We start from the raw sequence: 16463 nt of genomic DNA, 5'->3' as shown, positions 1-16463 counted from the left end.
CAATATTTTATTCAACTTTTTAACTTTAATCTCAACTTATCTCATCTCATCTCTGAAAACAAACGGGCCCTAAATCCCAAACCTCATTTTCCCTTGGCTTTCCCCATTTTTTCCCAGCTCCTCCATTGAATCCCATTGGTTTTCTGTTGGTTTCCCCACCAAAATTTAGAAAGCATAACATTGATCTCATTGCAAAGTTTGTTGGGCATCTTGAAAACACTCATTGTGTAAGAGGGGATGGCTTGTAATACTACCTTGATCATAATCTCCTTGCCTGCCCCCGAAAGGAAGCAATTCTTCCAGTTGTTAATTTTCTGCCACACTCTCTCCTTAAGACATCTGAAAGTGTTATACTTAGATCTACCAACCATGGTGGGTAATCCTAAGTATTTTTCTTAGCTACCTTGTACCAGGGACCCCCTTCCCTTAGGATCAAATTTCTGTCTACCAATGGTGTGTTTGAACTAAAGAAAACTGCTATCTTTTCTTTATTCAGAAATTACCTTGATGCTCTTTCATACCTTAACAACAGTTCTTGCAATTTCCTCCATTCCTCCACACTAGCTCTCCCAAATAAAATGCAATTGATTTACTCTATGGCCCCCTCTCACAACTATGACCCCTTTAGTAATAATCCCTAACAAATATGAATTTTTAAGCAATGAACTTAGTCCTTCAGCACACAATATGAATAAGTAAGGGGATAGGGGATCGATCCCCTTGTCTCAAGCCCCTCGAAGGGAGGAGTTTTGCACTTGTCTTTCCATTGATTAACACAGAGTATGAAACTGAGGTGATACAACTCATAACTAAATCTGTCCACTCATCCCATAAACCAAGCTTCTTCATAACTACTTTCACAAAAGGCCACTCTATTCTATCATAAGCTTTGGACATGTCAAGCTTAATGGCCATATTCCCTTCCTTCCCCTTCTTCCCCACCTTCATAGTATGCAAGACCTCATAAGCAATCATGATGTTGTTAGTAATGTTTCTTCCAGGAATGAAGGCACTTTGATTGCTTGAGATGATTTCTGTTAATACTCCTTTGAATCTGTTGACTAGCACTTTGGAAACAATTTTATAGAAAACGTTACAAAGACTAATGGACCTGAACTCAGTGACTACTTTGGGATCTTTCTCCTTGGGGATTAGAGCAATGTAGTTAAAAGTTTATAGGTTGGAAAGGAGTGTTACCATTTAGGTGATCATGCACTGCTGCACACACATCATCTCCAACTGTTCCCCAATGGTTTTGGTAGAAACAAGCTCCAAAGCCATCTGGACCTAGTGACTTCAATGGTGCCATGCTCTTAATAGCTTCCTCAATCTCCACCTTGCAGAATGGCCTAAGCAGTTTGCCATTTGCTTCCCTTGAAACTCGAGGTTCTATGTGTTTCAGACTGTCCTCCAATTCTTATGTGCTTGGCTGAGTTGACGAGAATAAGTTCTCAAAGTAAACTTTGAAAGCCTTATCAATCTCATATTGACCTTTGTAAATCCTCCCTTGCCCATCTTCAATCTGTTTAATATTGTTCTTTTGTCTCCTCTGGTTTGCACATGCATGGAAATACTTTGTGTTTCTATCCCCCAGAGCATACCAGTTTCTTTTGGCTTTTTGTTTCCACTTGATATTCTCCTTCTCAAGTAGCTCTCCAACTTATTTCTGAAGATTCTTTATCTCAGCTGAATTTTGGCTACTCTCTTCATCTTGTAACCTCTTCAATGCCTCAGATGTTTCCTTAATTTCCTAGTTTTTATCCTTACTGAATTGCTTACTCCATCCCATGAGTGCCCCCCTCTGCAGCTTTCTAGTTGTTGTGTTATAGGTTTTTGTAGCCCTCTCCTTCCTTCATTTTCCATCCATGCCCCTTCAATTACTTCTTCACATCCCTCTTCCTTAAACCAGCTTGCTTCATATCTAAAGACTTTGCATCCCTTCCATATGTTTCTGTCCCTTCTGTTCATGATCAACAAAATGGGCCTATGATCAAAACTCCTGCTAGTTAACACTTCCACCCAGCAATCCTTAAAGAGTTGAACCCAATATGAGTTAGCTACTGCCCTATCTAGCCTTTCTTTGGTGAAAGAAGCATCCTTTTGCCTATTGCTCCATGTGAACTTGCTGCCCATCCATTTTAAATCTGACAGGTTCCCCTTCTCTAGTACCCTTCTAAAGTTCTCCATGAGTTTCTCTTGTCTAGGTCTGCCCCCTACCTTCTCATCATGGGTTAAGATTTCGTTGAAATCTCCTAGCACACACCACCCTTGGGACCCTCTTGGTTTTATAGATGAAAGTAAATCCCAAGCTTCAGCCCTCTTATGAGCTTCAGGATGGCCATAATAACAAGTCAGTAACCACCTCAATCTATCCACCTCACCTGATATCCATGCATTTATGTGTCTTTGGGTGTAATTCATCACTTCTAACTGGACTCTACTGCTCTATAAAAGTGCTGAACCCCTTTTTCGTCCCATAGGTTCTACCACAAAGCATCCTTCACACTCCAGTCTCCTCTTCAAACCATTAAAACTTAACAGCATTCAACCTAGTTTCCTTTAAGAAAACTATATCGGGTTTCTTTTTCTCCACCATTTGGTAGAGATCTTGGACTATCCGAGAGTTTTCAAGCCCCCATTAGTTCCAATTTAAGATTTTCATTGAGATTGGCGAGGCTGGTGACTACCCTCCACCAATAATTATTGAGAATTGTTCTCTAATCCTTCATTGCATAGCTTCCCTTTCTTGATCTTCTTTAAAACTGTCTCTCCCCTCAACTCCTCTTTCTTCCTTCTTTTTCGAGTAATATACCCACCACCCTTGTTTGTTTCCTCCCCATTCTCTCTAATTCTCCTTTTCCACCTACCCTTCACCTGAATGTTATTAGTAACCCTGCCCTTATCAGTTATGATTTTTTTCACAGACTCCTCTAACTTCAAATACCTATCTTCCCCACTTGCTTCTACCAACCTTCCATTTACCCCTTCCATTCCCTTTATAGTTGTGCCTTCATTGTAACTCATCCCACCTTCATTGCTTTCTTCCTCTCCCCTACCTTCTATCTCTGAACTCTCCCTACCATTTAGCTCCTCTTCATTGTTTAGTATTCTCACCCTCTGCCTTGTTCTTGTCTACCCTTTCCCAACCAGCTTCCTCACTCTCTACTCTCCACTTTCTATCCAATTCACCTTCTTTGATTTTCTACTTGGACCCCATTTTTGTTTCAGCCCTCAGCCACACTCCATACTGCAGCTTCTCACCCACCTTCCCTACATCCTCTGTGCCATGCATTAAGCAGCCACACTCAAAGCAGAATCTGGGCAACTTTTCATATTTAACAGGGATTCACAGCTTATTGTGATTGTCCTACCTCTGGCCAGAGGTTTCATAAGGTCAATGTCGATAAGGACCCTTAGAAACTTGCCCCACCCACTCCCATCCTCTTTCAGATCCACCTCTTCTACTCTTTTTTTTTTTAATAGCCGGTAGCCACTTGCGACGTGACCCCGACCCAAGTTTATTAGGAAACCTTCACTTGTGGCGGAGGAATACCATGGTAACAAAACAGACATACGTAAAAAACTAACCCAACAAGGACCACCCAAGCAAAAACAACCAAACTCTCAATCCTATTTATGAAAGGATGGAAGACCCCATCTATCCAAAAGAATAATCTCCTTAAGGAGAAAAGGTAACGTAGGCCCCCTTCGTAAATCACGCTCCTACCCAATTCCCCCCTCTCTAGCAAGAAAATCAGCCGCACTATTACCTTCTCGAAATTGATCTATCACCATGAAGTTCACCCCTTCTAATTCCGCCCAAACATCCTCCCAAAAATTTCAAAGATACCAAAGAGAACATGAGCCTTTTCGCAGTCAGTCCACAATAATGCGCGAATCACTTTCAATAACCACATTCAGGTACTGAAATCGTTTGCGCAACCGAATTCCTTCCAAGATAGCTTTTAATTCAGCACTATTATTCATTCCTTGCCCAAAATGCCTAGAAAAAGCTGCTCTTACTTAGCCATGGCAGTCTCGAATGACACCACCACCGCCTGAATTACCGGGATTACCTCGGCAGCTACCATCACAATTCAATTTAACCCAACCAGAATGAGGCTTAACCCATGAAACCAGCCTACCTGGTCTTGCATAAGAAATATGATTTGGCAATTGTAACTCCCTCACAATCTCCAAATCTGGCTGCTTGAGTTTCCGCAAGGTGTTGGAGTGTTCTACCACAACACTCACCCAGTATCTAACTTGCCTCCAAACTTGAACCGCACTCCAATTCACACCCTCCATTCTTGCTTTGCACCTTCTTTTCCATATGCACCATGTAATCACACACGATATCATCCCAATTAGCAGTCCTTTAATAGATGATTTCCTGGCATAAACAAACCAGCTAGACATTTTGGTTTCCAAGAAACGACTTGGTGAAACGGGATCCCCAACAACATGCTAGCTCGACGCCAAACATCCGTAGCAACTTCACCTGTAGATAAAATATGATCCATATCCTCCCGACACCTTTGCATACAGTAGTCACAAGCCGAAGCCAACTGTATTACTTTGTCTTCACTCTATCATCCACAGCCAAACATCGGAACCATACTTTCCATAAACAAATGGAAATTCTTTTAGGCAGCAGAGGGTGCCACAACCAATAATGCCAAACCAGGTTTTCTCCTCTACTTCGCACTACCTCCCACGCTGATTTCGTTGAGAACTTCCCATTAGTAGATGGCTTCCAAATGCCAATATCCACACCTATTTTACCAATTGGGACATTCTGCACAATTTCAATTGTTTTTTCAGCTCCAAACAACTCCAGTAAAACCTCCGAATTCCAAGAATTCTGCTGCCAACAGTCACGAATGCAGAGCTTCATATTAGATATGACCTCTGTGCTTACCGACAATGGGCCCAAAGCTAGCCACCTGTCAAACCAAAAAGAGGAATTCCCACCCCGCACCAACGTTTTCCTATTATCCATAACTTCCGGCATAGTAACGAACATAGCTCTCCAGAACCTCGAATATGCTGGCCTCTCCATTTGGGCAAGAACATGACTGTTACTACCATATTTGGCCCTAAACAAATCCGCCCATAAATTATTAAAGGTGAGCAACCAGAATGCAAGTTTCATATGTAGCAATTTCTGAACTTCCTTGAGATCTCTTACACCCAAACCCCTTCGTAAGTTGGTTTACACACTTTCTCCCAAGAACGCCAATGAAATTTGTTCTTCCCTTCCATCTCTCCCCACCAAAAATTGGCTAAAAGAGAATTAATACGATTGAAGGTGCCCAACTGAATATTAAGAACTGACATCAAGTGAATGGGCAAACTAGATAGGACATGCCTTAGCAACACTAACCATCCACCTTGCGAAAGCAATTTAAATTTCCAACCGGCGATTTTCTTGCTGATCTTATCTACCGATGGTTCCAATACACGGGACGTCAGTTTGCCAGAAACCAATGGAGTGCCCAAGTATGTAACGGGGAAACTGCCTTCCGCGAAACCTGTAATACGTAGCAAAAACACCTTTTGCGAGCGGGTGAGATATATGCTTGGATAAAAAAACTGCAGATTTTGCTTTACTGAGTTTCTGCTCCAAGCAATTCTCATACAGCTTAAGGACCTTTATCAAATTTTTTATCAACCTCTTCCCACGATTAGAAAATATAAGGATGTCATTCGCATATAATAAATGAGATACCAAAGGTGCCCCAAGTGGATGATAAAATTTGCCAGTACGAACCATTCTCAAAATTCCTCGTTAGTAACCTCGTCAAAACCTCCTCCATAAGAATAAATAGAAAAGGGGAGAGGGGATCCCCCTGTCGCAATCCTCTCGCTGACTGAAAAAAATCCTTTGAAGTACCGTTCATCATGACCAAAAACCACGGGGCCTCCACACAATTCATTATGATTTTACAAAAACAATCTGAGAACCCATAAGCTCTCAACACCTCCAAAAGAATCCCCATTGAACTTTATCATAGGCCTTAGCCATATCCAGCTTCACCATCACATTACCACCTGTCCTTTTTTTTATGTAAAGAACGAATCATTTCTAGTGCAAGCTAAATATTCTAAAAAATACTACGCCCAGGAATAAAAGCACCTTGTTCATGTGAAACCAACTTCTCAACGAAAGTTGTGAGTCTGAAAACAATAATCTTTGAAAAGATTTTATAAGCCACTGAGCACAAACTGATGGGATGAAATTTATCAAAACTCGAAGGATTATCCACCTTCAGAATTAGAACAATAAATGAGGACGAATAAAACCTGGAGAGATGGGTACCCTGGAAAAAATCTTGTGCTGCGATCCTCTTTAACAATATCCCAGCAAGCTATATAAAATTCTGATCCAAAACCATCGGGCCCCAGACTACTATATTTCGGAATCGAGAATACTGCTCTTTTGACTTCCTCCTCCTTCGGTACTGCACACAAGAAAATATTATCAACCTTTGAAATCTACTGATTTATTAAAGCTGGGAGGTCACTGGCCATGATGGGGGACGTCTCCGATAATAGACTCTGAAAGAATTTAGCTGCCTCCTCGTGAACCACCTCCGCACCTTCCAAGATCCTTCCATCGTCCATCACCATTTTGTCCAGTCGACTCTTCTTGCCCCTCTGATTTATTATAGAATGGAAAAAGTTGGAGTCTGATCTCCCTCAATTAACCAATTTTTTTTTGCAAGCTAACCCAGGCAGTTAGCTTCTCTTTTTTCCCAAACCTGCGACTCCAACTTTGTAGCCAAATAATCATCTTCATCCTCCACCGAAATTCTAGCTTGTAACTGACTTTCAAGAACATCCAAGCATTCCCCTAGGGCTTGAATCTTCACCCTTAACCACCCAAATGCGCACTGATTCCACGCCCGTAATGCTATTTTCTTGCGTTTCAAATGTGTAGCCAGTTTAAAGAGTCCCAATCCCATGTCCATCCTACATCAGGCGTCCTTCACACAAAACAAAAAAGTTTCATGTGAGGACCACATGTTTTGAAACTGGAATGGAGGCGGACCATATAAAGATAACGGTCGATTCACATAGACCACCATCGGACAATGATCTGAAGACTTCCGACCCAAATATCTGAGATAAGCTGAACCAAACAAAATTGAGAAAGCTGAATTAATAAGAGCTCTATCAAGCTTCGCCCAGCTATGCGACACCCTTTCATGTCCATTGCACCACGACATAAGTTGGCCTGCGCTTGATAAATCAGAAAGCCCATAGTGATGAATACAATCATTAAAATCAACCATCAATACAAGAGGCCTTGGATTTCCACCAATTCTTCCCGCATCGACTCGAATAATGTTAAAATCAATTAAAACCAAACAAGGAACATCTGAAACTTGTGACTCTACCAGACTCCTCCTTAGCTCCCTTCGATCTACATAAGAACACTTTGCATAGACAAAAGACACCATGATCCTTTGTCCGTCCTTACTAAACCAGCTTGACACCATCTGCGCCGTCATTGAAACCACCTCAAAGGCATTTAAATCATTCCAAAAAATCCACAATTTACCACCCTGACTTTCATTCGAAAGAAAATGTTGGAAACTCAAAAAAGAACCCAGTGTTGCCATACGATCCTCAGCCGCAAACGGCTCTGATATAGCAAACATCTCCACTTTAAACTTCTTAATTAAATTTTTTAGCCTTCCTCTAGACCTGCCCAACCCTCTAATATTCCAGAAAAAAATTGTATCAATCATAAATCCAACTTATGAGAATAGGTATGAGCCTTCTGAGACTTCCTCGCACTTTTTCCTCCACATTCTTTTTTGATGACAGGTGTTGCTCCGTATCTGAATCATACAGTTTTCCTTTACCCCTTAACACTGAAACTTCACCTACTTCCCGCTCAGAGGAATAGTCCAACGATACCTTCCTCTGACTAGAGGCCCGCTGCCCCTCAATTGGCTGATCTAGGCAGATCTCACCCTTCTCTTTCATGCTCACCAAAGACTTATCATGTGAAAATCGAATATCCTCATCACACCACACTTCCTCAACCTCCTCTTCATCACTTTTCGATTCTATGACACTACTGGCGCCACACTTTTATTCTATTCTTCAGTATTCACCATTTCAGCAGGTCCCTCCTTCTCTCAAATAAAAAACCTTGTTGGAACCTCGGGGCAGTTTGGCAGTTGATTCTCCTCCACCACCTTTTTATTATGCTCATGACTCACTACCACCACCTCCGATGGAACTATCTTTCCCTCCTCTACCAGACCAGTTTCCTCCTCCCTCACACTCCCCTCATTTCCCACCCCCTCATGCATTACTACACCCTCTAGTTGTACCTCTTCCACAACAGCCTCTGTTTCACTCCTACCCTATTTTTTTTTTTTTATCATCGGATGAATTCCCACCTGCCTCCTTTCGCCCCACTTCCTTCCAAACATTCTCCACACGCTCATTTCCTAGTCCTCACATCCCATCCTTTTAACCAATATTAACCCGTGCTCGATCCCCCGATTGGCACACAATGGCCGTATGTCCTTGTCGGAAACAATTCTGACAGTAAAAGCCCCTCTTCTCATAACTAACTTTCTGCCAAAGCTTGCTTCTTCCCAACCAAAATTGGAAAATGATCAACTGGTTTATCTTGGAGATCCACTTCCACACAAATTCTTGCCCCAGTCACTTGAGTACGATATAAAGTCGCATTATCAGAACCAAGAAATTTGCCAAACCGAGAAGCCAAACTCTGCAGGCAGTCCATACGATATAAGTGCAATGACAAGCCTGGAAAAAAAATCCACTGCGGTGCAATAGATGATTCCTTATTCACATCAAACTCCACCGACTAGTTGACAACCAGCATTGACTGCCTGTAACCATTCTACCTTCCCCCCTGCAAGCATGCAGATAGTCTTTCTCATTAGCCAAATGCTACACATGAACCTCATCCATAAAAATGATCATTGGTACCTTCGTAAATCCCTAAGTCTTGATGATTTGAAGCCACAAAACATCAATGGAAGGCCTCTTTGACACAAACTTCAGTACCAGTGCAAAGTTTAGCTCCTCCATCGCCCTATCCATCTCTACATCCGAGAAAATGAATCCCAAAACCCCATTGATCAGTTCAGGTTTTCTCAGAGGCAATCTTAATTTCGCATTCGATAGAGGACGTTGAAGGGCCTGAACAAAAGAACGTCCACTCCCCCATATAGAACTCACTCCTTTTCCACCCCCTGCAACACCAGATCCATCTCCTAACCCCCCTCCTTGACCCCTCACAAGATTCACCCTTTCCTCCTCCGTCAAACAGAACCTCCCCCATTGTTCCTCTAAGTTGTTCATCACAAAATCTCTCCCTCACCTTCACACCCGAGGCTACCTCTACAATTTCCCCGATGTCAAAGCAGCTCCAAGGAACTCTGCTCCTCCGTGTACCACCGTGCTCTTCTGCCTCTCTGCTACATAACCACCCTCATGTTGCGTATGTACCCTCGTCCCACCACAATTTCATTAGGAAAAGTGTGGTCCCCCCTCTCCCCCACTTCACCTCAGCCTCCCACTAGGAAAGATAGAGAGAAGAATCCCATGTAAGAGAATCAGTGAACACATATATTCATGCATGGCAATATTTACAAGTTCTATTCGAGGAAAGTAAACTAAGATTGTGGCTATAATTTCCTAGCTACTACAGAGACTATTTTTCTATGATTTCATGACTGTTACAGACATGATTTTTGCCTAATTAGCTGCTGTGTGATCTTGGCTTTGATTTATGGAATCATTCTTTATACGCCCCCGCAAGATGAAGCTGCCATTGGCAAGGCCAATCTTGTACGTTGTCGTGACAATGGTTTTGTTAGAAGATCCGCAAGTTGATCTTGAGTATTAACATGATGAACATTAAGTGTGCCTCACTGAACCATGTCATGAACAAAGTGGAGGTCAATCTGAATATGCTTCATCCGATAGTGTTGAATTGGATTGAAACTGAGTTTTGTTGCTCCTAGATTATCATAGAGCAGTTTTTGGTGGGGATGAAAGTGGAAAATCAAGTTTAGTAAATAGTGCCAGTAGTCATGTTGTTTCAGGTGCAACATTTGCAAGAGCTCTATATTCAGCTTTAGTGAATGATCAAGCGACAACCCTTTGTTTTTTGAACTCCAAGAAATGATTTTAGAGCCAAGAAAACTTATATATGCAGAAGTAGATGCACAATCATCAAAGTTGCCAGCCCAATCGGCATCAGAATATGTTGTGAGATTTGAATTGGAGCTCTTGTGGATGTGGATGCCATGAAAAATGGTTTGCTTCAAGTAGCGAAAGAGTCTCTTTGCAGCTGTCTATGAGTGACGATTGGTTTATGCATAAACTGAAAGAGTTTGTTCATCGTGAATGAGACATTTGGATGTGTGAGAGAGAGGTATTTAAGAGCACCTATGACACATCGAAACTCTGTGCTATCAACAGAGGAGGTACCATCAACCAATCTGAGGGTAGTACTTGTAGACAAAGGTGTAGAAACATCATTGGCACCAATCATATCACTTTTGGATAAGAGTTCACGAATATGTTTATGTTGGGACAAGAATAAACCAGATTTAGTAGAGATAACCTCCATGCCCAAGAAGAAATGAAGCTGACCCATGTCCTTTAGAGAGAAACGAGCTCTAAGTTTTTCAATGATTCAATAAACAAAGTTAATATCACTGCCTATGATGACCAAATCATCCATATAAACCAAGAAATAACAGATAACAAAGCTGCTCTTATGTATAAATGATGAGGAATCAACTTTGGAATTCTCAAACCAAAGCTCCATTATATTTTTCTTTAGAGCCGAATACCATGCCCTAGGAGCCTGTTTTAGTCCATAAATGGCCTTGCATAACCTGCAAACATAGTTAAGTTGGACAAATCTTTGAATCCCGGAGGTTGAACCATGTACACATTTTTAGTCAACTCACCAATCACAAATTCATTGTTGACATCGAGTTGTCTCAAAATCCACCCCTGAATCACAACAATAGTCAAAACAATCCTAATAGTAGCAAGTTTCACAACAGGGCTGAATGTTTCCTTGTAATCCAACCCAGGACGTTGACTGTACCATTTGGCAACAAGCCTTGCTTTGAAATGATCAACAGACCCATCAGCCTTTCTCTTGACCCAAAATACCCATTTGCAATCCACTGGTTTACAGTGGCTAGAGGTGGAACCAAATCCCAAATGCCATGCTACATCAGAGCTGTGAGCTCGTTGGACATGGCCTTTCACCCGTGAGGTTCACTGAGTGCTTGAATCACACAACTTGGTTCGATGGTGGGTGGAATGAGATGTTTTGTGACTGAGTGGAGTTGTTTGGGCTTGTAAATTTGGTTCATTGATTGGGTAGTCAAGGAATGGGTTCTTTGTGTTTCGACGGGTGCAGAGAGTGAATATGCAGGTGATGAGGTGACCTGGATGGGCAAAACTGTGGTGGCACTTGGCGATGAGACCTTGCCGTCGTGCAGTGCGAGTGGGTCAGTGTAGCATGGATTTGATTGTAAATTTGGGAAATCACAAGAGGAGGAATCAGGGAAGTTACCTGGAGGTGATTCAAAAATGGTGGCACAATCCGACAGCACCGGTGACGATCACGGTAGAGTCAAGACTAAGATGGGTGGAGCAATCTTTGGAGAAGAAGGGCACTTTTTCTCAGTCTTATGGGTCTTGATGGGGCTTTGGGTTTCATCAAATAAGACATGCCTAGAGAGATATGTCTTGTTTGTGGTGAGGTCTATGCATTTGTAAGCATTTTGGGTTTGAGAGTAATCGACAAACAGACATAGAGTGGCTTTGGGCTAGAGTTATGGGTATTATAGGGCCTAGTGAGTGGGAAGCAAAGACAACCAGATTTTTTTTTATTTAAGATAATTTGGGGGCTGTCGAATAAGGCTTCGTATGGGGATTTGTGGTTTAACAGTGGTGTGGGTTGACAATTAATAAGATAAGCAGAGGTTTGGAATGCATGAGGCCAATAGGATAATGGTAGGGAAGCATCATGTAAGAAAGTGAGACCCGTTTCCACTAAGTGGCGGTGACGACGTTTGGAGACCCCATTTTACTGTGATGTATGAGGGGTTGTGGTGTAGTGACTGATTCCATGAATTGAAAAATATTATTTAAGAGCCACAAACCCACTACCATTATCCAAGTAAAGACTTTTTGATTTTGTTTTAAAACCTTGTTTCAACAAGATGGTTAAATTGTGGAAATATGCTACTTACACTAGATTTGGTGGCCATAGGATAAAACCACATATATTTGGTAAAATGGTCAACCAAAATCAAATAGTATCGTGAACCGTTAAGACCAATAGTATTAGAGGGGCCCCAAACATCTGTGTCAATAAGATCAAGAGGTGCATGACTTTGAAGACTAGTTGAACGAAATGGTTGTTTATGCGCTTTATTACTAGAACAAGAAGTAAAAAGATGATGCACTTGTTTTTTTTTTTTTTTTTTATTATTGGAAGAGAAAAGGAATTAACAAGATGATGAACAATGTTTTGAGACGGGTGTCCAAGCCGCTTGTGCCACCCATCAATCGAGGTTCACTCATTCACATTTGAAACGATTTTTAGAGAAGAAGCCACCAGTGAGTCCGAGAGTGTGTAAACACCATTTTCACATGCACCTTTAAGTAGGATCGCCCCCGTGATCTAATCCTTGACAAGGAAATAAGAGGGGTGAAATTCAACAAAAACATGGTTTTGTTTAGTAAAGTGAAGAACAAAGATTAAATTTTTACATATGCTTGTAACACAAAGTGTATCATTTAAATGAAATGTGCGTGTAGGTGAATGAAATACCAAGGAACCAATATGTGAGACAGGCAAACCTAAACTATCACCATTGACAACTTCATCTGTGCCATCATATTCGGAGTGGACTGATAAATTAGCCAGATCACCAGTAACTGTGAGATGCTACAGAGTTGATGAGCCATTTAGTATCATTCGTTTGAGAGGTGGATACACAATTTGTAGTGGCTTCAGAAAAATGCACCTGAGGACAATTTTTTGTAGTATGGCCCAATTGATCACAAAGTTGACACTTGGGCTGAAAGCGTTGCTGACTAGTGGGTCTTCCTGTGGAGCTAGGTGACTTCTATTGTCCCGTGGGCCACCATTGTTGCGAGATGGGGCTAGAGAATGAAATGGCCCATGTTCCTTATAGAAACTCCAAGAGGAGTTGTTTCTCGTTGAGGGATTTTGACCACAGCGGCGATTTGAGTAGTTTGTAGTGGTAACCAGCTGCTGCATGGTGGCTTCAAGGCGGCACAAATATCCTTCATGGCCGATGAGAAGATAGTGGAGCTCCTCAAATGTCAATGGTTTTTCCTGAGCTCAAATCAGTGCAGCGATCTCGCGAAAATCGGGACTCAAACCATTGAGAATATAGAGAGTAAGATCATCATCAGAAATTGGATGATCAATGAGGGCACTCTCACCTAGAAGCACCTTCACAGTGTGCAGGTAATCTTGAATCATCCGATTGCCCCGCTTAATCACAATGAGCTCCTATTTGAGTTTCATTGTTCTGGTGCATGATTTGCTTGCATACATGGTATTTAGTTTTTGCCATGCTTCTTGAGATGTTTTAGCAACAAAGATAAAGGGGGTGATGGTGGTGGCGGTAGAGGCCAAAATTGCATTGAGAATGAGTTTATCCTGCTTTACCATGTGGATTTTTTGAAGGAAGGAGATGGAGGATCCAGTGTGGTTTGGACATGGATTTTCGCTTGTGACATAATCTAGAAGATTATATCCATTGAGAATGGCTTCGAACTGGGCACACCATTGGAGAAAAGTTAAAGGTGTGAGTTTTTCATTGATTTGAGCAATTATATTTAGGGCAATCAAGGGAGTATCGGTTGGAGATGATGGATTTGTGGTAGGAGTGTGTGTTGTAGAAGATGGAATTTCTGAGTTGGGGATCGAGTTATCATGAAAGGATGGCTCTCCTGATACCATGATGAAGTTTGAATATTGATAGAAATTTTATTACTCACAATCAACAATCTTTTCAACACACACCTTGATACATAGACTCGTATAGCATAAATACAAGATTTACAAGTTCTATTCTAGGAAAGTAGACTAAGATTGTGGCTATAATTTCCTAGTTGTTATAGAGATTACCCGACTTCCGGCATGTACAGGATGGGGCAAGTCACAAAACTGAGGCTTATTTTTATTGGAATGGTGGGGGACAGTGAGAGATATGGAGTCTGGCAATTCACCTTGCAATTCTATAAAAGATGCCCTACTATGGAAGAAATAAGGAGTTATTGCTACCGAATGGAATCTATCAGAGCTGGCTATTGTGGTTTTGATATTCCATATGTCAAAGGATCTAACTATTATCTGAAAGTTATAGAACGGCTTGATATTAATTTGGTAAGTCTTTAACAGTTAGGATCAGAATGCTCTATCATGTTTCTAAATCTGACATTTATGACAACCCATTATATCGATTACTCACCCCGTGGTAACCATTTCACTTTCTCTTTTGGATGTTTCACTCATTTATCAGTATTCAATAAAGGTGTAAACGAGCCGAGTTTGATTAAGTAGTGATTGATCAATTCCTTTTCATTTATAAGGACTCAAGTAACATGCTTAAGACTAGAATCATGATTTCCTTTAACTTCTTTAAATATTAAAAATATTCTCATTATAAGTCCAAATATTACTATAAAAAATAATAAATACAAAGTTATTTGAGTTTGTATAAGTTTACATGAGTTGAGTTGAGTTTTCTATGAGTTGTTTTTTTCAACAACTGAATATAATTTTGTACTCACAAGTGACTTATTTAATAAAAAAATCAAGCGGAACTCAAGTTTGATTGAGCAAACAAGGCCATATAAAGTATCAAAACTTTTAATCTATCCTATTGGTCGCCCTCTTCGTGACTCAAACATGTGATATGGACACTGATTTGATGCCAATTGTTTATAGGCCCAACCATTTATCAAAAGCTCTAGAGCTATTGGATATTAATTTTTAAACACTCAGTCCCTCTAGGGTTTAAAAGTTAGAGGATTTGAATGCTACAAACCTCTAACCCACTTCCTTAGCGCCAAGTATAAAAGGTTCCATCAGCATAATATTTAAATAAAATACTCCAAACAAGGTTCTTAGTAGCACCTGTTGAAAAAGAATCTAAAATTACGTGTTACAATACTCAGTTTTGAAGATAAAATAAATAAATGGCAATCAGATCCTCAAGCCTCTGTCTCGTCTCCCTAGGTCGTATCTTGTCCTACAACATCCTCATAAACATCATCACTTAGAATAGGCATACCTAAAAAAAGAAGAGTCCAATACTTAGTAAGAATTATATCATACAGTAAACATAATAACAAGTTAAGTTTCCCATCAAGCATCAACAATCTCAATCATCATCATAATAGTACAATATGTAATATTTAACCTTATGAAGACATACATTCCAGCCTCATGTCCTTAATGGTCGTTACACACAATTAACCTTCGTGTGTTAGTATTTGCGACCCTTGCAGTCTCGACTCTATCCAAGGCTAGTGAGTAAAAACCTAGCCCTTCCTTAGGAATGGATATCAGTAGGAGCACCACCGATGATGCATTCCAACTTTGCAATCCGCCCCTTAATCTCATGGTATTGTCTTCACTATCACGACCATTTTCATTCACTTTCCTTGACAGTCAAACATCCATTCATTAAGTCAATTTCATTTATTTTCAATTAGCCTTTCATTTCCTTATAATCCATTCATTTAACATACATCATCGCTGATTAGAAAAAAAACATACATCATCGCACCATATACATATTTGGCAACCAACAGCTATACATTTCACATATCACATACATCGCATTAATAATAAGAGTTATTCTATTTTTAAGTCGGTGTGTAGGGCGTACAATTTACATAACTTAAATGATCATATTTGATTTGTAATATTCATTTTTAAAAGTTTCTTTTCCAAATCAAATTATGTCATATAAGTACTTTATTAGATGTGCTCTACACACCAGCTCAAGAATAGATTTTTCTAATAATAACGGTTTGTGTAATAGGAGCTTCCAAGAACAATCTATACACACTTGTAAATATACTTGTTTAACCAACAACTATCCCATGCAAGGTTCACAAACCTCAAACCCATAACCTACACTCATAGACATATAAAATCATAATTAACCTGAGTCACACCATCATGGGACATGATACACATTTTTATGCATTCAAACGCTTTCATCCCAAACCCACTTGCACTAGAGTCATGCACATGATCCTTTGTTTTTTAATTACTAGAGCACACATGTACCTACTCCAAACAATCTTACCTAAACCAATGCTTCATGTACTTAGATGAGTAACACTTGCATCCTATATAAGGGGTCTGGCCATAAATTTGT

This window comes from Juglans regia, chromosome 4, assembly GCF_001411555.2.
Source record: "Juglans regia cultivar Chandler chromosome 4, Walnut 2.0, whole genome shotgun sequence".
Taxonomy (NCBI): Eukaryota; Viridiplantae; Streptophyta; class Magnoliopsida; order Fagales; family Juglandaceae; genus Juglans; species Juglans regia.
Note: the sequence above shows the minus strand (reverse complement) of the source record.